Raw genomic sequence first — 22,106 nt, 5'->3', positions numbered from 1 at the left:
GCGTTTAAAAATGGTATGTCCCTTTCAAATAAAAAAACACAAGCATGTATATTTACCAAACGTAGGAAAGGCATTCCAAAGGAAATAGAAGTAATAGATGGTATTAAATTTCCGGTTAAAAAATCAATAAAATATCTTGGGGTGATTTTGGATCAGAAACTCTTATGGAAGGAACATATAGAAAACACAGTTAAGAAAGCAGAAAGGGGAGTGAACGTGTTGAGAACCATTTCACATTCGAAATGGGGAGCAGATCCTAATATTTCCTTACTGATGTATAGATCCTATATTAGATCAATAATAGACTACGGATCTATTTTCTATGCAGATGCAGCAAATGTTCATCTACAAAAAATTGAAAATGTTGTCAATAAATGTTTAAGACTTTGCATAGGTGCTTTAAAATCTACTCCAATAAATAATCTACATGTGGAGTGCGCAGAGATGCCATTAAGGTTAAGAAGAAATAAACTGTGTAGTCAATTCTTAGTAAATTTATCACATAAAGAATCAGAAGTAATTAATAAAATTCATTGGCTTTCGATAAATGATTTAATAAAAGGTTATTGGAAAAAAAAGAAATCTCCCTGTATTGCTGAATGTTATAGAGAACTGGCAGAATATAAAGAAACTTTACATACAACCCCAATTAATTTAAATTATATTTTTAATACAGTACAATTAAAAAATTTAAAAATAAACTTCCTAAGAGATTATTCCAATTACCCAACATGTATTAGAGATGTGATGTTTAAAGCTGATATTAAAGAACTATCATCAAATGCTTATCAAATCTACACCGATGCTTCCAAAAGTACTAAAGGAACAGCATGTGCAATATACGATCCTCAAACAAATGAGAGTAAGACGTTTAAATTAAACGCAAATAGTAGCATATACTCAGCTGAATTAATAGGCATATTAGAAGCCCTAAAATACTGCCAACATCTTCCAGACAAGAAAATTTATATTTTCTCTGACAGTAAAAGTGCTTTGCAAAAAATTAAGCACCTTCAATCTACATCTAAAATAAATTATATCATCTTAGAAATATTACAAAAAGTTGAAGAATTAAATAAAGATTTCAAAACAATACATCTAATATGGGTCAAAAGCCATTGTGGAATACTGGGCAATGAAACAGTTGATGTCTTAGCTAAAAGGGCCATACACGAAGGAGAAGGAACAAAATACAAATGTACAACAAATGAAATAAAAAAAGTTATTAACAACGTTTGGAAATCAAAATGGGAAGAAGATAATAAAAACAATCAAAAAGGCAAACATTACAAAGAAATTCAAGAAACGATTCCCAAAAAACCATGGTTTATAAAGGGGAATCTTTCCAAAAATGCAATAAGAAAAATTTGTCGTTTGAGGTTTAATCACGTACCGGTTCCCAAATTTCTATTTAAAATTCGTTTAAAAACCGATCCATATTGCAATTGTGGAGAAATAGGAGACGCAGAGCATCAAATATTAAATTGCTCTCTAATACAAGCTCAAGTGAAAATCTTTTTGGACAAAATTTATAAGTTAAAGGATGTCATACATCCAATTAATTTAAAATTCTTATTAAATCAAAGTAATAATCCACAACTGGTCATTTTATTATGTGAACATATTAAAAATATTAAACTGGAAATATGAGTAGCTATGGTTAACTATCTGTATTTAGAATTAGATAAATATTGTAAAAAAAAAAATGTAAAAACAATGTAATAAAAAAAAAACAGAAACCATTAAGAAGACGAATAACCTCCGCGAGGATGAATCGGGTTTTAGTCTTACCGTAATGGAAAAAAAAAACAAAAAAAAAACAAAAAAAAAGAAACAAAAAAAAAACAAAAAGAAAACAAAAAAGACACAAAAAACAAAAAAAAAGCAAAAAAATATATATATATAAAAAAAATAAAAAAGATACAAAAAAAAAGGAAAAAAAATATAATTGAATAAAAAGATGAAAAAAATATAATGAAAACTAAAAGTAAAAAATGTGAATGTAAAATAATAATAATAATAATGATATGATGATATTGTAATGTATACATAGGGAAGTAAAATAAACATAGAGTAGTTGAAATTAATGTAAAAATGAGCAAACTCGGTTAGATGGGCGAATGGACCCTAAGGTCCGCAGTCATACAAACCCAAGAAAAAAAAAACATTAAAACTAATTGAGTTACGCTCAAAATATTGTTGGTCCCTTTTATTTTTTGGTAAAAAGAATGGCAAAAAGCACCCCCTAATTAGCATTCCAAATAAAATTAATCGTTAACGCTTCACAAGTTAATTTGCTTATTTAATCTTTATACGATCTGTAAGTTTCATCGGTTCAAAGTGCTTATTTTTTAAGAAGGCTCTAGTTAAAATGGCTTTAACGAGTCACTAATCCCGACTGTATGCAAACTTTGAACAGCCATAGCATAACCAATTTTTATCTACCAGGAAGACAAAAAAGTCTAAAATATCCAGAAAAGCAAAAAGTACATTTCATTACTCTTTGAGATTTTTGGTATTGCTAATAATTTTTAAGTTATTTTGAAAAAAAGCATTTTCTTTACAAAATTAAAAATTTAAAAAATTTTATTTTAATACCAATTTTTTTCAAAAATATGGATGTTGTATCAATGAAACTTACAAATCATATAAACACAATATAAACAAAGCAGCTTGTGAAGCGGTAACGATAAATTTTATTTAAGTTGTTAATTAGGAGTAATTTTCCCGATTTTTTTTGCCAAATCAAAAGGGACCAACTGTTTATTGAGCGTAACTTGCTTACATTTGATACCAGAATCTTTTTTTATAAAAATAGAAATAAAGCCTTTTAAACTCTTTAAAAAGTTTTAATGAGTTTTTTTCAAAAAGTGCTTCATTTTTTGGTCAAGAAGTCCCCACTAAAATGGAAAACTTTACTTAACTTATTTTGGTTTTAGTTTTAGGACCTACTCTTCACAACCCAATAGGTCCCCATAACGCTCGAGTGACTGCACATTTCGCATACTTTGCTCCCCTACCATAATGACATCGCCAATGAAGAAGTTGTATTTTTGAACATCTATAATAATAATTATTAAATTAATTTTACAAAATAAAAGGCAGAGCACTGAATTTATTAAATCTTGCCGAAGTATACTTTCACTCCTAGAGCATCTTTAGCGGCATTTCGTCAAGAAAAGGAAGGTATCCTCGAATGCCATTTATTATCTGATTGGTGGCAACTTAAATTAACATATAACTAACAAATACACCAAACAAAGGACAAACAGATAAATTTGAGTCCCGATATACTTCTATGTACATTTTTTAAAGATGGAGGTATTGTATCTTCATCTTCAAAAAATGTAGAAATATACCTGCAATCAAATTTATCTGTTTGTCCTTTGTTTAGTGTATTTGTTAGTTTTATGTTAATTTAAGATGCAAACAATCATATTATAATAAATGACATTCGAGCGAAAGTATACTTGGGCAAGATTTAATAAAACTCACTGCTCGATATCTGCCTTTTATTTCGCAAAATTCATATATTCGAGCATTCAACCACTTCCTATTTTATTTATTAAATTATTACAAATATCTTTGTTGACGTATGTTATTTCAATAATGCTATAAATAAACAATATTATATGGAACATATATATAAAATATTTTTGTTCATTCATGGAATTGACGTAAATGCGGTGAATTTTTCTATTGGTGTAAAAAGAACCACTTTACACACCCATCTAATAAATTATCATTTAATATAATCTATAATAGGCCTGGATCCGGCGTACCAAAAAAAGTTGATTAATAGCAAGCTGAAAATTTGTTAATAGCTAAACGGTCTCTCGTCGGGCATTAATGTATGGGAACACTGGAACAGGAGAAGTTTAAATTGTGGAACAGGTTAAAAATTTGGAACGTCTTACTACGAAAACGTCCCATGTATTTTGTCGGACAGAACTTCCAATTGATTTGGACTTTCATTAAACTCTCATGCAAAAATCAGACTGGTATTTAAGCCTGATTCTCATTAGACGTGCAAGGAACCGGACCGGCAACGGCAAGGCACGGGCAAGATTTTCGGAGCCAATTCACACTACGAAAGGCTTGCCGCGGGTTGGTTGCTTTGTGTAGTGAACAATGTTGAAATTGAACGTTAATAAAAATTGCCCTAATATTAGACGAAGAAACAGAAAATGGAAACAAATATTGCAGAAATAGAAAAATACCTTGTTGGGTGCTTAAAATGCTAAAGAAACGCACAAAAGAAGGAGAATTTGCAACCTTACACTCCGAACTTTTAGACGATCAGACAAAATTTTTTAAATATAACCGAATGACAGTGGATGAATTTAACAACGTATTGCTGCATATTGAACCGTAATATTCAACCTAGTTCTTGAGTCACTCATCAAAAAAACCAATGAAACACCAAGACAGTACAAATTACTGCATATGCAGACGCTACACTTTAACACGACTAACTGAAGCGTTCAAAAACATTGATCCTGAAGCACGAAAAAGGGAGCTTTAAATAAACGAAGCCAAAACGAATTACATGACCGTCAAAAGAATACCTAACAATGAAAATTATATCACATAGACAAATATACTCTTGAACGTGTGGATGCCTTCACATATCTGGTCACAGAAATCTGAAGAATTCCGTACGGATCGAAATAATGCAGGTATTTCCAGAAGGGAATCATACATCCTATGCTATTAAAAGATTGATGACGTCGAAACTATTAGACAAAAGAACCAAAATGACTATCTACAGAACCTTGATTAGACCCGTAGTAATCTATGGTTGTGAAACCTGGGTAATGACGAAAAAAGATGAAGCCCAACTCAGGACATTCGAGAGAAAGATACTGAGAAGCAAAAGTATATGGCCCGGTGCAAGAGGAAGACGGCACATAAAGAATCAGTAGAAACAGCGAGGTTAATGAATTGAATGAAGGTTACGATACTGTACAATTTGTGGAAAGTAAAAGACTGTCATGGCCATGGCTGGGACATGTACAGAGAAAAGACAATCAATAAACAACAAAGAAAATATTACAATGGAAGCCGAATGAAAGGCGAAAAAAAAGAAAGGGCCAGAACGAGAGGGATGGATAACGTGGAAGACGACACGAAAACCATGAACATAAGACAATGGAGAAAAAATACACAAGAGAAATCCGAATGGAAGGACATAGCCAGACAGGCAAAGACCCATCCAGAGTTATGATGCCAAAAGAAGAAGAAACATTGGCGCATACTAAGGGACCTCTTCAAAAACAAAATACGTTTTTTCTCTATCGTCTTTATAAAACTGCTTTTAAACAACCAATATTGCAGATTGCTTGCCGGTAAGGTATTCACACTGTCGTGAACTTCACGGCACATGCTGGGCAAATATTGTTTCGAAAAGAACGTCGCATGCAAAGCCCGTCGCTGGCCGGTGCCTGGCACGCATAGTGTAAATTACATCCCGTGAAGTTCATAAGATTTTATGTAAAATGTATCTTGCCGAGCCGATGCCTTGCCCATGCCGAGCACTTGACTTGCATGATAGTGAGAATCAGCCTTTAACTGGGCATTTTAATAAGTCCGACACGTGGAACATGTCAAATGACAGGAATTATACTGGTGATAAATTAGCAGTCTGATTTTTGCATGAGAGTTTAATGAAAGGGTAACAAATCAATTGGAAGTTCTGACCGACAAAATAAATGGGACATTTTCGTAGTCTGATGTTCCAAATTTTTAACCTGTTCCACAATTAAAACTACCCCTGTTCCAGTGTTCCCGTACATCAGAGTTTGTCCGACTAGACACCGTTAAGCTATTAACAAAATTTCAGCTTGCTATTAATCAACTTTTTTTGGTACGAGTGATCCAGGCTTATAAATAAAGCATCTAAATTGCTAATTTCGGCTACAAAATTACTCAAAAATAAACATTTTTAAAAAACATCTCATACTTACACGTTATTTAAAATATAATTTCCATATCAGTCCAGTTAATTCTAGAATCTTTTATGTTTCTTATCTTACCGTTTCTGTTTGTAAATGCGAAATTAGCATACACTAAAGACATTTATAACATAATTATACATATTATACATAATATGTAAATAGGAGTAAACGTATTCAAAATATATTTTAAATATTTGCAATACTTTTTATTGCTAAAGTAAAAAGTAAATTTACAGAAAAAAAAATATTAAAAGGAAAGATTTTTATAAAATATATCTATATTAGCTTCATTTAGAAAAATAGGAAACGTGAACTCAGAGATTACTATAAAATATATAAATGTTAAGAATAGAAAGAGCTTTATAAGAGCTAAAAACTAATAAAGCTCCATTACACAACAACGGTATAATTGCTGAGCTTTTGAAAACAATACAAAATAAAAGACAGTAACAATCCCTATATTAACAGAGCTATCTAATGGATATCTCCATAATAGCAAAAAACTGGTACTAGTTCACAAGAGTAAAACAAGAGTCTAGTAATACTACTACACAAAAAAAGGGACGAATGTGATCTAAAAAAATATAGATCTATATCGTTGCTCAGTAAAGCTTACAGCCAGTCGAATAGGCTGGCTTCCACAGACCATTACATCCATCACAAGATATAGTATATCAGACCATCTGCTGACAAGGAGAACATTGATAGAGAAGAAGGCAAATGAATACCAACTACCCGTATTTCTTTCTTGCCTTTGTAGGCTATGAAAATGCAGTTGACAGAGATGTGGGCCATATAGAGCAAGCTATTAGAACATCAAAAAATATCCGGAACAAATTGGAAGTATGTATCGTAGGAGGCTAAAAAGAAGAAGAAGGAACCTAGACCAACGCCAAGTTGACATAATATTTCAGCAGACAAAAAATAACACCCTTATTTTCTTAAATTATTGATGAAGAATGTAAATAGTTGTTCCCTACTACCGGATTGGGAATACATACAAATGACTAGAAGAGGTTCAAAAGCAGGTGGTAGGGATAATGTGGGCCAGAAATAGTGAAATACATAGGAGAAGAAGGAAAAGCAAGGTTGTTCAACATATTTAATAATCCATAAAGAATACGAACAATACCTAAAGAATGGAAACAAAACCTCAATCTCAATACATAAAAAAGGACAAAACACCATCTGCAACAACTATCCAGCTATATGTCGAGAGCAGGAATACCATTCAAAATATATAAGAGAATAATAAAGAGCCAAGACAGTCTTAATTTAAAGAGTTCATAATATTTAACACAAAGAACCCTTAAAGTTATTGGGAAAAATAATCAGGATGATGTGGCCATGTATGCAGAATGGAAAAAGTAGATTGGTCAGAAGAGATACTGAATCAAGATGAATAAAAACAAGAAAAAAGGATAGAACAAAACTTCGGAATGATCAAAAAGAAAAGAAGAAACTTGATGGAAGCAATGTAATATTTATCAAGGAACATGAAGGAATGGATAAAAAATATTTTTTTTTTAAATAGAACTCCTAAAATGCTCTAGCGGTATTAAACAAATCATTATCAGTAAAGACAAAAAAGATGGAGTATACATAATAGTCCAGGAAAATAAGAGGTTTCTCGTGACACTGACCAGGCTGGGGAAACGACATTTGTTTTAAATAATAGGGACCTCTATAACAATAACCTACCTATATGTTTCCTGTAATCAATTTTTTGAACTTAGTTATTAACAAATTAAGGTCAAAAATGGCTAATTTTTGCTATTTTCGTATATTACCAAAAAGTAAAGCACTTGAAACAAATTTGAGAGTAATAAACTTATAAGTCATATAAAAACCTTCATAATGGTGTTTTTGAAATGTTTCTATCCTTATTTGTTGCTTAGAAAATTGAAAAATGGAAAGTAAAAAATTTCGGTTTTTTTTAATATTAATAATTTTTTAAATAAACCTAGAACCTGTTAATTACATGTAATGTTAGTTTTTGTGGTGTTTAAAATATGCTCAAATGCGTCAAATAGTTTAAAAGTTATTTTATTTGTTTATCCCAAGTTAAATTTTTTTTGCAACAATATAAGTCAGAAAATAATGAAGTTACAGTAATTCTAAGTGTGGCTTATGAAAGCAAGAGGTTTGTTCTATCACTATCATAGTACATACGAATTTAAAAAAGAAACATGGAAATCCATAAACAAGAACCAGAGATACAACAATTAACAGCTCCTTCATCCTCCATCGCCCCCGCGAGTTTCAATGCCGGTCAATTTTGAGGACCACAGTTTGAAGCTTTGTGGACGATTTCCTTAAAAGGGAATCTTTTTCGAATTTGGCACATTAAAACTTGCTGTATGTTCTTTCAAATGGCGCTAATTAAATTTCCTTAATTGTTATAAACAAAGCTGTTGTGAATTCAAAAATAGGGAATAACCAAATTGTCCTAGGACAACTTCTTTCTTTGAAAGTTTGTAAAAAATTGCAAGCTTTCCAAATACGAAAAAATAATTTTCCCGTAGACAATGGTTAAAAAGATATTCTAATTGTTTATTATCAAAAACTCGACATATTTTGAAAAATTATTTTGCAATTTTTAAAATTGTTTTTTTTTTCATATTTGTTTAATAATATTGATGTTACGGTAAGTATGATTAATTGGAAATTATTAATAATTACCGGTTACTATTAACACAAACCGAATATCTAGGTAAAAGTAATAAATATGGCAGAATTAATCACATCGACGGGTAATTATTAATAAATCCCAGATTAGAAGGGTAAATGTGATAAATTTCAATACTGTTAAGTGCGTAGAAGCTTGCGGAATGTAGGGAGGTTTATTAGTCACAGTCACTGCGACGTACCAACCAGAGCTAAATACGGCGCATAGTGCATACTACAGTGCAGTGCTGCCGTTCTAGTACAATTGTACTATTTCTAGTACATTTTTAGCGAGTGAGTACGAGAGTACATTTTGTAAATTATCCACCCATTTCTAGTACATTTATTACACAATCTATTTTCTTCACTTTATACAGATATCAACCAATAAAGGAGATGTATTATGTATTTGGTGATTTTTCTAGTGACTTTTTTGGTTATTGTGTTGGTTGTGTGAACTGTCCTTTTAGTTATCTGGCAACTCTGTTCTTAGTTTACACTTTATTACACCTGCCGTTGTGCCGTTTCGGCCGTTTGCGTCTTGGCTCCTCCATGTTTATTGTGGTTTATGTTTATAAACAAAAAATAGTCTAGCCGCGTTAATTAGTCAATATTCTACAAGAAATATTTAAAGTATTTGATTTAGTACTCGACTGAGAGTATTTTTTCTTAAATTTCAGCTAAAAATGTATATATTTTTTTATTAGAACTTACACTTCTTGATTTCTATATTTTTAGGCCCGGTCTTTTCACCTCCGAATAAAAGTTATTCGGAGGTTTATTTGACAGATTTACATGTAGTCTGTTGGATAAACTTCCTAATACATATTTATTCGGAGGTGAAAAGACCGGGCCTTAGAGTGAGAATAAGTATTTAAAGTTTCAGTTATGTTGTTTTAATGTAAATATAAACTACAGTAAAACCTGTGTTACCGGCCACCTGTACTAAAACGGCCAGTTAAAAAATTCCACAAACCAATTATATTATGTAGACTACAAAAACTGGCAATACCGGCCAACAGTCCTTTCATTTTTAGTGGCCGTTACTGACAGGTTTTACGTTTTACTGTATATTATATAAATAAAAAATAAAACTAGTTTTTGTTGTTTTCTTTGTCTTTTATTTTGACATCTAACAAAATAATCTGTCATTTCTTCTTTTTTGGGTTGTTATCTGTCATTTTTTTCTTTTCTGGGCTGTCAAGTGTCATTTTTCCGTCGTTGGCGACAGTGAGTACAATCTAGTACATTTTATGAAGAATTCTAGTACATTCCTAAATTTTTCAGCGGCAGCACTGCTACAGTGTTAGTCAATCTGTAGTCGGAAGCGGCCACTGTGTAATACACTATTTAATATATTAAATACATAAGGCTAAAGTAGGATTAAAAACATATTTACCTCCTGGTACTTTATCCGAAATCAGAAGAAGATTTAGAAGCGATAATAGCAGATCATTCTGATGACGCTGATGATGGAGCAAAGCACCGTGGTAATATGGAACTCAACAGTACAGCCTAGGATTCACAGTTAGCGAATATTGAAGATACAGGTAACACTAACAACAGCCCAATCGAACATAATTCGTGTGCAATAATTGAGGAGCTTGTGTTCAAAAGGGGCTATATCCATTTTTTCCAAATTAGGTTTTTTTGTGATTTTCGGCAAAGTTTTACAAGATCTTTCAACTGGCACGTTCATTAGCGATCAAAACGAGCTATTTATATTTTAAAATCGCATATAAAGTCGGCATTTTGCATCAAAAGTGGCTATATCTTACTTTTACGATCAAAAGTGGCTATATCCAATAATTCGTTATATTCAGAAATAGTTTTATGGCTGCTGATCGTTGTTTTGGGAGAGTGGAGAAGTTGCTTAGGCAAAATACCGATATAATTTCTAAAGAGGAGTACGTCAAATTTTATTCAGAATGTGGTCAAGTAAAACTCTTAGGAAACGACTGGAAACTTGTTAATATAAAGGAACTAGATAAAGTGTACAATCAGGTAAAGGGCATTGCTGAAACAAAAAGAATTTTTATCTCAAAAGACATTCAAAACCAACAAAAGATTGAAGTAAATATACACCTATATTATCGGTTTGCATCTGGAAATAAATCGCGTCAGATGATGCTAAAAAAAGGAAAAGACGATGGGAACCTGGTTCTAAACATTATAGAGCCCAGAAACTCGTTACCAGATAAGAAGAAACCCAGTCTTACGAAGCTTCTGAAAGAGCTGTTTGGTGAAAATTGGATGTTGCGAGCAGACCTAAAATAGTATAAGGATTTACTTGTTTCCGCTAATGCAGACACGGAATCTACTGACAAAGAAGTAGATGAGAGCGAGGAATGTGACTGTTTGGATGAAGAAGCTGCTCTTCACATATAAATATTTTGAAGATATTCTTCTTTAGCGGCGAATCGATTGAGGGTAAAATTTGATTGATCCGCGCGCATGCGCACACCGACAGTATGGTATTAGTCGTTATACGGGCTCTGATTGGGTGTTCAAATTTTGAAATGATCTGTCAATAATTGTTCAATATGGAGGTTATCGGTAAACAAAAATATTGTATAATATTAGTTTTTATTGATGTGTGGACAGAAATAAAATGAAATTTATAATTATAGTGACTTTTTAAATAGTTTTGAAAAGCCGCACGTAAGTAATTCTAAATGTTTCAGTTGGAAATACCTAGTAGTTTCAATACCTATCTATTTGGAAAATGTAAACAAAATAATGTAGTTACCTATTAGTAGGCAATGCTTTAATTTACATAATCTGATTACGAACAAACTTTCTACAAATCTTCATCTCATATATCGTTTTCTTACTCTATATTTTGTTGTATTTTATTTCGACAAAAATCAAACTAATAATTTTATTAAATTCATATAAATTTATGGTGTAAACGTTTAGTTTGTGTATATTCCCACATGACGTATACGAGAGTTTGGTGCAGTTTGAAATGGCGTCAACTTTCGTACGGCGCGGTAGACGTGAAGTGGGTTCGAGCCCCAAGCAAGTTATTATTTTTTATTTTTTTTATAGATTTTATGATTGTAAGTATATTATTATATAATTTTTGAAGATATTCTTCTTTTTTGAAAGTGGTAGATAAGAAAGTTAGTTTGATTTTTAAATAAAATAAGTACAAATAACCTTTTAAGTATATTTACTTCGTTTAAATTACCTATTATATAATAGAAAAATATCTTCTTACGTGCGTACAAAGTACACACACATTCTTTTTTTTTTTTGTTTCTCTTGGTTCCTTTTGACTTTTGTATTCCAATTTTATAATAAAAATGTGTTTTCTGGCGTTATAATTAGTTCTTTTTGAGAATTTTTAAAATTTTGCAATCAAAACTATCCATATCCAGATTAATAATCATTTGTTTTCAAAAAACGTTAACTCAAAAAATAAAAATCAAATTGCATCAAACTACTTTCCTAAAACACTACAAATAAACCTTATCTTGTTATCCCCAAGTACTAAGGCCAACCGATAAGAAGTTTTTTTCGTTTACTGGACATTTTTTCCAAATGGATATAGCCCCTTTTGAACGCAAGCTCCTCAATTGCTGTCAATGAGGAATACAATGCCAGTATTGGCGTTAAACAAAAGGAGGGAGACGAAGAAGATGGCAGTGCAATTGACAAAACTTCAAAACAAAGTTCACGAGACTCGGGATCTTGCTAAACAGTCACTTATAAAAGAATCTGACAAAATGTTAAAGCATTCTAATGATAGATTCCCTGTTGAAAAAGTAGGTCAAAGTGTTAGAGTGCGAATTCCAGAATTTGAGAGACCTAAGACTGATAGTCGAAACATTATTGCCATTAATATTTCTGTTATAGATGAAAAGCTATACAAGCTAGCCAATAAGCATTAGGGTGGAACGAAAAAAATGTTTTTATGATTTCAAAGTGTAATAGTGATAGAAAGTTGCCTATAGCCATTGTTAAGCAACAAATAAAATATTTTTCAAAACAAAATATTTTTAGAGGTGCCGCAAAAGGGTTGAAAATTAGAATTTTTAGTTAAATTTTGCGAATTTTAATGATTTTATTTTGGTCAAAAATAGCTATTGTAATGTCTTAATTCCTGATTAATTATTTATATGGGAAATAAGCCACAATTAAAATGAAAAAAAATAATTTTATTAACGTTTCGACGCCCAAATCGGGTGCCGTTGTCAAAATACAAAATATTACTGCTTATTTCCCATATAAATAATTAATCATAAAAATGCCACAAGGAAATAGCTTCAGAACAGTCTTAATTCCTATTTTAAATGATTAATACACACTCTAAAACTACTCTTTAAAGATAATTTTAGTTTTAACTTACAACAATTCAATATTTATTTTTACTAAAACTGACAAAGTTTGAACTAGAATTCCACATTTAAAGAAATATTTAGTAGTAAATATTTATTTCATTCCTTAATATAATCAAACATTCTTAGTAGCAGATGAAAGCCAAGATATGAGGAAAATGTGTATCGGTAGAGTTGACTAGATAGTTTCAAAGGTTCTGGCAACGAGGGAGGAAAGGAGGCAAAAACTAGTACAGCAGCGTTTGAATTACAGACAATAATCAGTAGCTGATGGTAACACAGCTGTGAATATTAGATGTGTTAAATGATGATGATCATGATCAAAGTTACGAGCAAGAATTTATTTATAATTACAAAAAGCCATTAAGTTCTTTAAGTATAACTAAACAAATGCGAGTAGAACTGCCCACAGTAGCTTCTATCTGTGACAGGACTGGTATCTCCAGGAGCGTCATTTGAAATTTTGATAGGGGGGGGGGCAAGCATTATATATACAATACATTTATATGCAAACATAATACAAAATTTATCTATTTTTTGTAAATTTCAGTAATTTTCAGGGTCAGGGGGGGCAAATGCCCCCCCTGCCCCATATCAAATGACGCCCCTGGGTATCTCTCACAGAATAGCAGCAGCAATCACCAGATGTTGGCATTATTATGGAAGTTAATAAAAGTAAGGTAATTGACAGGATGAAAATACGTCGAGCACGCTTGAAAAATAGTACAAAAGCCACAGAACCTTCACTCAAATTGCAAAAAACGCGGGGTTATCCTTTGATGGAAGAAAAGACAAAACAATTAATCAAGAAAAACGAGGGCACAAATTTTACAAAAAGACTATATTAGAAGAGCACATTTCAATAGTAGAGGAACCTGGATCAACCTTCCTAGGGCATATAACTCCTGCTTCCGGAAGAGGTGAAGCTATAAAAGATAGCATAGTGGAGCATTTTGAAGGTGACAATCCTTTGAACGTTTCCAACATAATAGCTGTCGTATGTGATGGAACTGCCACTATCACCGGTGTTAACAATGGTGTAATTGCTTTAATAGAAAATAAGCCACTGCAGTGGCTGATTTGTTTGTTCCACGCCAATGAATTGCCTTTGCGTCATTTGTTTTGTACATTGGATGGATAAACTAAAAACCCTAATGAATTTGAAGAGGTTTTAAGCAAAGCAGTTGAAATCTGTAACCAGCTTCCTGTGGTTAATTTCGCTCCCATACAAAACAACCTCACTATTCTAGAGATTAAGGATGATCTAAACACAGATCGAAAATATTTACTTGAAATGTGCAAAGCAATCTCCAGTGGTGTATGTCCCTCTGATCTTTCTTTAAAAACCCCTAGGTTTTTATTATAAAAACCCCTAGCTCATTCACAATGGCTTACGTTGGCCAATCACATTCTTCGGTTATATGTTGCAACAGAGAATCCTTCAGATAATCTGAAAACTTTAACTATGTATGTGATGAATGTGTATGCCCCAGTCTTGTCTCATATCAAACTAAAACCATCTTGTGTAAATGGATCAAAACATCTATGGGAACTCATCAAATTTTCACGTTATCTTTGTGAGGAACATATATCCAAATAACTGATCCAGTAATTCAAAGTAATGATTATTTCTCTCACCCAGAAAATATGCTTCTCTCCATGTTATGTGACAAGTTAAAACACATAAGAGAGCTAGGTCTACGGCGACTTTTGAAGGCAAGATCGGAACTCATAAAATGGTGTAAGGAACTTTGTTGTCCCGAAGCTTAACTTTAATGCCAATGACTACATTGATATAATTAACTGGACGGAAGAAGGAATTACTGAACTTCTTATCACAACACATGTAACTGACGAGGACTTAAAGTATATAAGTGAAGCAAGAGACCCTAGTTGTCAGGTGCAGTGTGCGGATTTTCAGCGTTTTCCCTGTCATACACAGGCAGTGGAAAGAGTCATAAAGCTCGTGACTGAGTCATGTCTTAGTGTCTGTGGTTGTGGTATAGAAGCAAGAAATGGCTTTGCTAGAGCAAATATTGCTTCCCAAAAGATTATGCCCAAGTTTGATACAAAAAAACAGTGTTTTAGTCCCAAGAGGAATATTGTAACTAAAGAAATCTTATAGCAATGTGTACATATAGCAATGATAGCAATGTTAACCATTATTATTAACAATATTTGACTAAGAAATGTTAGCTATGGCACCAGGTTAAATATATAAAATATTTGAAAATTTCTGTATTTTTTTGTTAAAAATCTATCTTTTCAATGATCTTGCGGCACCTCAAGATGTAAACCTAGAACAAAAATATTTTGTGTTTTATTATAGACATGAAAAGGCCACTTTGGAGTGCTATTAGAAAGTTCTTTGAAAAAAAACTTATTTTCCTATCCTTTCGTTCCACCCTAATAAGCATGGCATTTTAAACCAACTTCATGCAAGAAATGAATTTTCCACCTGCAAGGAAACACTATTTCCGTCAATGAAGCGCCTGATACTGAGATAAGTCTCAGTGAATGCGTTCGTAAAGATTAGAATTGGGCAGTCAAGGATTCCGCTACTGCAATATATTGTAGTGGCCAATGCAATTAAAAACGCTGCAAATGAAAAAAATTAAGCGTTATTTGTAACTTTAAGTGCCACAGGGGCCTTTCCTAAAAAAGCAAGTAATTATAGTCTAGTAACTTAAAGCCTAATGCATGTGAATGATATTGTTTTTACTTATAAGGTGTCTAGTTGAGTTTTTTATTGATAAATTCTGTTTAAGTGTTTAACTTTATTATCAAATTTCATAAATATACAATAGTGAAGCCCAAAATTCGTTTTTATTACATTAACCAGAATTGTTAGGAAAGTATTAATAATAACCGGTAAATCTAATTATAAAGGCATTATTAATCACATTGACCAGCTGCTACGGTTACTATTAATATTTACCGGTAATTATTAATACAGACCGGATTTATCACATCAACCGTAACATTGATATAACCAACCTTGTTCTTTCATAAGCTGCACGTAGAATTACTGCTACTTCATTATTTTCTGACACACTGTTGCAAAAATTTAATTTGAGATAAACAAATAAAATAACTTTTAAACTATTCGTCTCATCGTTTTGAAATTTTGAGCATATTTTGAGCACCACAAGAACCAACATTACATGTAATGAGAAGGTTCTAGGTTCATTTTTTAAAAAGTTATTTATATTTATAAAAACCGAAATTTTTGACTTATTTGAAATTTTTTATATGACTTATTAGTTTATTAGTCTCAAATTTGTTTCAAATGCTTCACTTTTTGCTAATAGACAGAAAAAGCAAAAATTGGTCGTTTTTTGAGCTTAATTTGTTAATAACTTATAATCGACTGCAGGAAACATAGGTTCTTATTATAGAGGTCCATACTATTCAAAACAACTCTTGTTTGTCAAACCGGGTCAGTCTCACAAGAAAAATCTTTTTTCCCTAGACTACAATACAAGATAAAAACGTCCTACCTTGACTTGTCACAAAAATATCACTGATTTATCGGTAAACACTCACATTGATCACAACCATTCGTTTCGACCGGCGGGTACCACCTCGTTAATTCGCGGTACCACCAAATTGATTTCACCTGTCGCCAACGTTCGAGCAATAAACTGTCTGATTGTTGTGGAATACCTTCCTTTACTTTATTTTCTCGAGAACCCCCACTATCGTGGATATTTAATTTGGTCTAATGTTAATGTGTATTTCTATTTGGTTCACTCACCTTAATTATTAACAATCTAGTCTTTCATATGATATATTATATAAAACGTAATTCCCAATTTTTTCTTCCTAACAAACGGTTGTTTTATTTATAGGTCTGGATCCCGTCTACCAAAAAAAGTTGATTAATAGCAAGCTGAAAATTTGTTAATAGCTTAACGGTATCTCGTCGGACCAACTTTGATGTATGGGAACACTGGAACAGGGGAAATTTTAATTGTGGAACAGGTTAAAAATTTGTAACGTCAGACTACGAAAAGGTCCCATGTATTTTGTCGGACAGAACTTCCAATTGATTTGTTACCCTTTCATTAAACTCTCATGCAAAAATCAGACTGGTATTTATCACCAACTGGGCATTTTAATAAGTCCGACACGTAGAATATGTCAAGTGACAGGAAATACATATGATGGTGATAAGTAGCAGTCTGAGTTTTGCATGAGAGTTTAATGAAAGGTTAAAAAATATATTGGAAGTTCTGTCCGACAAAATACATGGGACGTTTTGGTAGTCTGACGTTCCAAATTGTTAACCTGTTCCCCAATTAAAACTTCCCCTGTTCCAGTGTTCCCGTACATCAAAGTTTGTCCGACTACACACCGTTAAGCTATTTACAAATTTTCAGATTGCTATCAATCAACTTTCTTGGTACGCGGGATCCAAGCCTATAATTATTTTAGATTTTGTACCGGTTATGCTTCTTTATATATCAAAACGGAGTGCATATATTATTATTTAATTAAGTTTATGGGCCATTCCATTTCAAATCACTCAATTTTGGAGCAAAAAAAATTTTGGACCTCCGATTTGTCTGAAAATTGGTATATAGCTTCTACGGGACGTAAAAATAAGATATTTAAGGTCAAAAAATGTTCTTCTTCTTTTTTTCTCAAAATGTTATTTTATGTGATTTTACAGTGATTTGGTGTTTATTTATACAAATTTGCATTTTCTATCGTAAAGTATCAATGGAAAACATAATATTTTAATAGAAGGGACTCAAAAATGTCATTATATGGCATTATAACAAGTTACTTTGATTCAAAACAAGCTTTTGATCAAATTTTATAGTGTAGAAAACGTTAAAATACCGTTTTTTACATTTTTCTCCATTCCCAAAATACATCATAATCGATTTGGCTGAAAATTTGCCCACAGATAGACAAAACATAGGATTTTAAGTGGTGAGAAGGATTTGAATTATATTACAATACCAAAAAAGTTACATGCAATATTATAATCAAAAATATAGGCGTCTACTGTAAGTACAATTAACTCGAAAATATCGACCTCACGACAAAAATTGTTAAAAAGAAATGGTAATAATTGTAAATACGATTTATTTGGAACAATTTCAGTTCCTACCATTTTTGTCGAAAATTTAAAAATGGCGGAGATATTGAGCAAAACAGGTTCTCCTTTAAAATCAAGATGGCTGCTAACGTAACGGAGAAATTCATTCGTGATTTTAAATTTGGGCTACTATTGACTCCCCTAAAGATCAGAAAAATAAAATTTTGGGCAGCTCGGCATTCAAGGTCAAATGCTATTCCGACTGGACTAATGTATACTTTTGAGTCTGATATTACTGCATGTAACTTTTTTGGTATTGTAATATAATTCAAATCCTTCTAACCACTTAAAGTCCTATCTTTTGGCTATCTGTGGGCAAATTTTCAGCCAAATCAATGATAATGTATTTTGGGAATGGAGGTTATGCAAAAAACGGTATTTTAACGTTTTTTACACTATAAAATTTGATCAAAAACTTGTTTTGATTCAAAATAACTTGTTATAATGCCATATGACATTTTTGGGTCCTCTCTATTAAAATATTATGTTTTTCATCGATACTTTACGACAGAAAATGCAAATTTGTTTAAATAAACACCAAATCACTGTAAAATCGCATAAAATAACATTTTGACAAAAAAAGAAGAAGAAGATTTTTGACCTTAAATATCTTATTTTTACGTCCCGCAGAAGCTATATACCAATTTTCAGACAAATCGGAGATCCAAAATTTTTTGCCTGAGTGATTTGACATGGAATGTACCTTATACATTAATCTAGCGCCTTTTACGTTCAGTGCGACTGATTCTTCGCTTTTTTTTTACTGAGGTGAAAAGATTCTAAACCAACTAGGGAAGATGCCCCTAGTACTGTTGGATTTGATCAGAAAAGGAACACTTGCTAGGACATAGCATGCAGACTATGGATTATATGCGCTGCATGCCTCTCTGGGCAATGCAAAATTGCAAGGGCAATGTAAAAATAAAAGAAGGGGAACACTCTGTAACGAGTATAGCGATGGACTACCCAGCTAATTGAAATAATATTCGAAAATATTACCTCAATCAACTAAGTTAGCCATCGTTACACCCTTAGCTTAGCTCAGTCACTCAGGTGTGTGTTCGTCTTGTCCTAATCTTAGATATGAACTCTGAAAATTTAGAATGGAAGCAAACAAAACAGTATTTTTAACTAATCATGTTTATTGTTCATAAAGATATAATAAATAAAATGATTTAGTAAATTGCATTAACAAATGTATTCAAATTCTTGCCAAAAACTAACAATTCTGGATTATACTTATGGCTTTTGGTATTAGGCTCGATGGTAAGTTCTTGATGTCGAATGGTACTGCTGTTGTGGACTTCTCGTAGGCCTGGGCGGATCTTCGGCCCTAGGCCCCTCAGCTAAAGATGTTGGATGCTGGTCTGGATATCATGGTCCCCATTGTGTCAGCCTTAGTTCCATCACCGGTGTGGATGGCTTGAAGCCCCCGTAGGGAGAACTGTGATCTTTATTCCCAAAAACCCAAGGGAAATGATTTGATGATACAAAAATGATTTAATTTTGGAATTACATGCCTTTTTAAGGATTAATTTTCCCCTTCCAGTTTATGTCAGGGAGTAGGGGTCAAGTCGATGAAGTGACACTGTCATTGAAAACGACATTTAAAATGACAACCAAGTACTATGAAGTAGCGGCATGTTCCGTATTGATATACAGATATTTAGAGAGTATGAATATACGAGGTATGTTCAGTATGTTCAATCGATGATTTAGATTTTAGATGAAAAGAAATATATTAAATAGAAGATAATAAAGAGGGTAATAAAAGAGGGCGCCAACCGATTTTTGAAGGGGGAAATGGGTAAAAGATGTGACGTTTGTAACGTTACAACTTGTTGGATATAGGTATCTTCCATATTCTTCCATTGTTCTCTATCTTGCGCCTTCTGTATCCAATTTCCACTGTTTTTCTCAAGTCATCCATCCATCTTTTTGGTGGTCTATCTCGGTGTCTTTTATCTTCTTTAGGTCTCCATACCATGAGTCTTTTAGTCCACCTATTCCTATTATCATTTAAATCACCTATTCCTATTATCATGCTATCATTATAGCAATGTCAAAGACATTGCTACATGTCCAGCCCATCTCTATTTGGCTTATGTAATTTTTTCTATGACATCTGTCACGTTGGTCCTCTCTCTCTCACTATCCTATTTGGTACCATATCTCTTCTTGTTATTCCTAACATTACTCTTTCCATTTTTCTTTGGGTTATTCTCAATTTATTCGGAGAATGTTTAGTCAAAGTTATGGTTTCGGAACCATATGTGTTATTACCGGCAGTATGCATTGGTTGTAAACTTTTTTCTTCAAGCCGTAAAAACTTCGTAGGTACCTAATATATTAATTTAAAGATCTGGCTGTAAAGGTGCCGTCTATTCCGTCATTTCCATAATGCGGATGGTCTGTAGGGGGCCATGATCGTACTATATGTAATTTGTTACCTCATCCACCCGTTTCTCGCTCTTTCTAGTATCTCCTTTTTCTTCATTATTTGCGTAACTAAGTCGACGGTGACATTGTAGGCTTCTTTGTTCTGCGTCGTTATTAGGTTGTTCTGTTCTCTTCGAAAAATAGTGCAAACAAAAATTGCGTCGTCTATTACACCACAATCTATATACAAATCATTTGTGGCCTTCTTTATTCTATATCTGTAGGTAACACTTAAGGAGCCTTATTTTTTTATTTAGCATCCACTGTTTATTATACCAACACCAGGAGGAATCAGGCAGGGAGACAGCCTCAGTCCATTTCTATTCAATATGCTAATGGATGAAATAATAGAAGATGTGAAATCGCTACAACTAGGATACAGACTCGACCACAGTAGAATCAGTATAGTGTGCTATGCGGATGATGCAGCCCTGATTGCAGAGGACGAGGATGACCTACAAAGACAACTTTATCGATTCTATCAAGCATGTCGACGACTCAACATGAACATATCCACGCAGAAAACAAAATGCATTACCATTGCGAAAGACTCAATTAGATGCAAGTTCGTGGTAGAGGGTTAACCCATAGAACAGCTAAACCAGTTCCTAGCTAGACCTAAGAGGACAAATTAACAAGGCCGCTGTCTTGTCCGGATGTTTGAGAGATGTGGTCTGGAATGACCCATATATGAGAATGGACAGCAAAGTTAGAATTTATAAACCTTGCATCAGACCTGTTCTGACCTATGGCATTGAATCAAGAGAAGACACCAATAAAACCAAAATCATGCTAGGAACAGCCGAAATGAAGACCCTAAGAGCAATAGCAGGGAAGACAAGAAGAGATAGAATACGAAACAACATCATCAGGGAACGATGTGGCGTGCAAGATGTAGTCATATGGGGCAGGAAAAGACGAAGAGAATGGTTCAGTCATGTAAAAAGAATGGAGGAGCACAGACTACCAAGAATTGCGCTAGAAGAAAAACCAGCTGGCAAGCGTCCACCGGGGAGACCACCAAAAAGATGGAGAGATAGCTGGCAGTCTATCTCTCAAGAAATACTTCAATGTCGGAATTAACAGATCGACAGATCTACAACAAGTATAAGAAGAAGAAGATGTTTATTATAGTCTGTCTCATGACAAACAATATATTTTTCTTTATAGCTTTACAGCCCTTAATGGGCCTTGGCTCCCTAAAGATCCAGCGTTCTCTACTCAAAACTAGCCTTCTGAATTTCCAGTACCACTACATAGATCTGCTTACACATTGTCTAGGAATTGTTTGTTTGGACTTCTGCATTGTCTCTGCCTCACAGATTTTTCAAACATCGTGTTAGTTGAAAAAAGCAAAGAAATGTTGGAGGAGAACTTGAAGGGTTGGAGAAGGGCTATTGAAAAGTGGGGGTAGGTAAGCAGGTCGAAAACGAAGTGTATGTAAGGTAAAGGAGGGCAAGAGTACGCGGTCGGCTAAAAGTACGCAGGGAATTAAACACTTGGCATCACTGCAGGAATTTTGTGATATAGGTATCATGTTTTAGCGTTGTTTTAGTGTGCTTTCAACTGGAAAAGAACCGACCATATTGT

General features: G+C 33.0%; 1 protein-coding gene across 1 annotated transcript in view; it reads right to left on the bottom strand.

The window, feature by feature from the left end:
* LOC126883389 (cationic amino acid transporter 2) overlaps positions 1–16,622 on the bottom strand; it is a 162,326-nt gene extending 145,704 nt beyond the window's left edge. The window contains exon 1 of the mRNA XM_050648918.1: positions 16,468–16,622. The gene's annotated coding sequence lies outside the window, so the exon portion shown is untranslated. The remainder of the gene's footprint in view (positions 1–16,467) is intronic.
* Positions 16,623–22,106: the final 5,484 nt, after the last annotated feature.

This window comes from Diabrotica virgifera, chromosome 4 (genome assembly GCF_917563875.1).
Source record: "Diabrotica virgifera virgifera chromosome 4, PGI_DIABVI_V3a".
In the NCBI taxonomy this organism is placed as follows: Eukaryota; Metazoa; Arthropoda; class Insecta; order Coleoptera; family Chrysomelidae; genus Diabrotica; species Diabrotica virgifera.
Note: the sequence above shows the minus strand (reverse complement) of the source record. Positions and strands in the feature narration are given on the sequence as shown.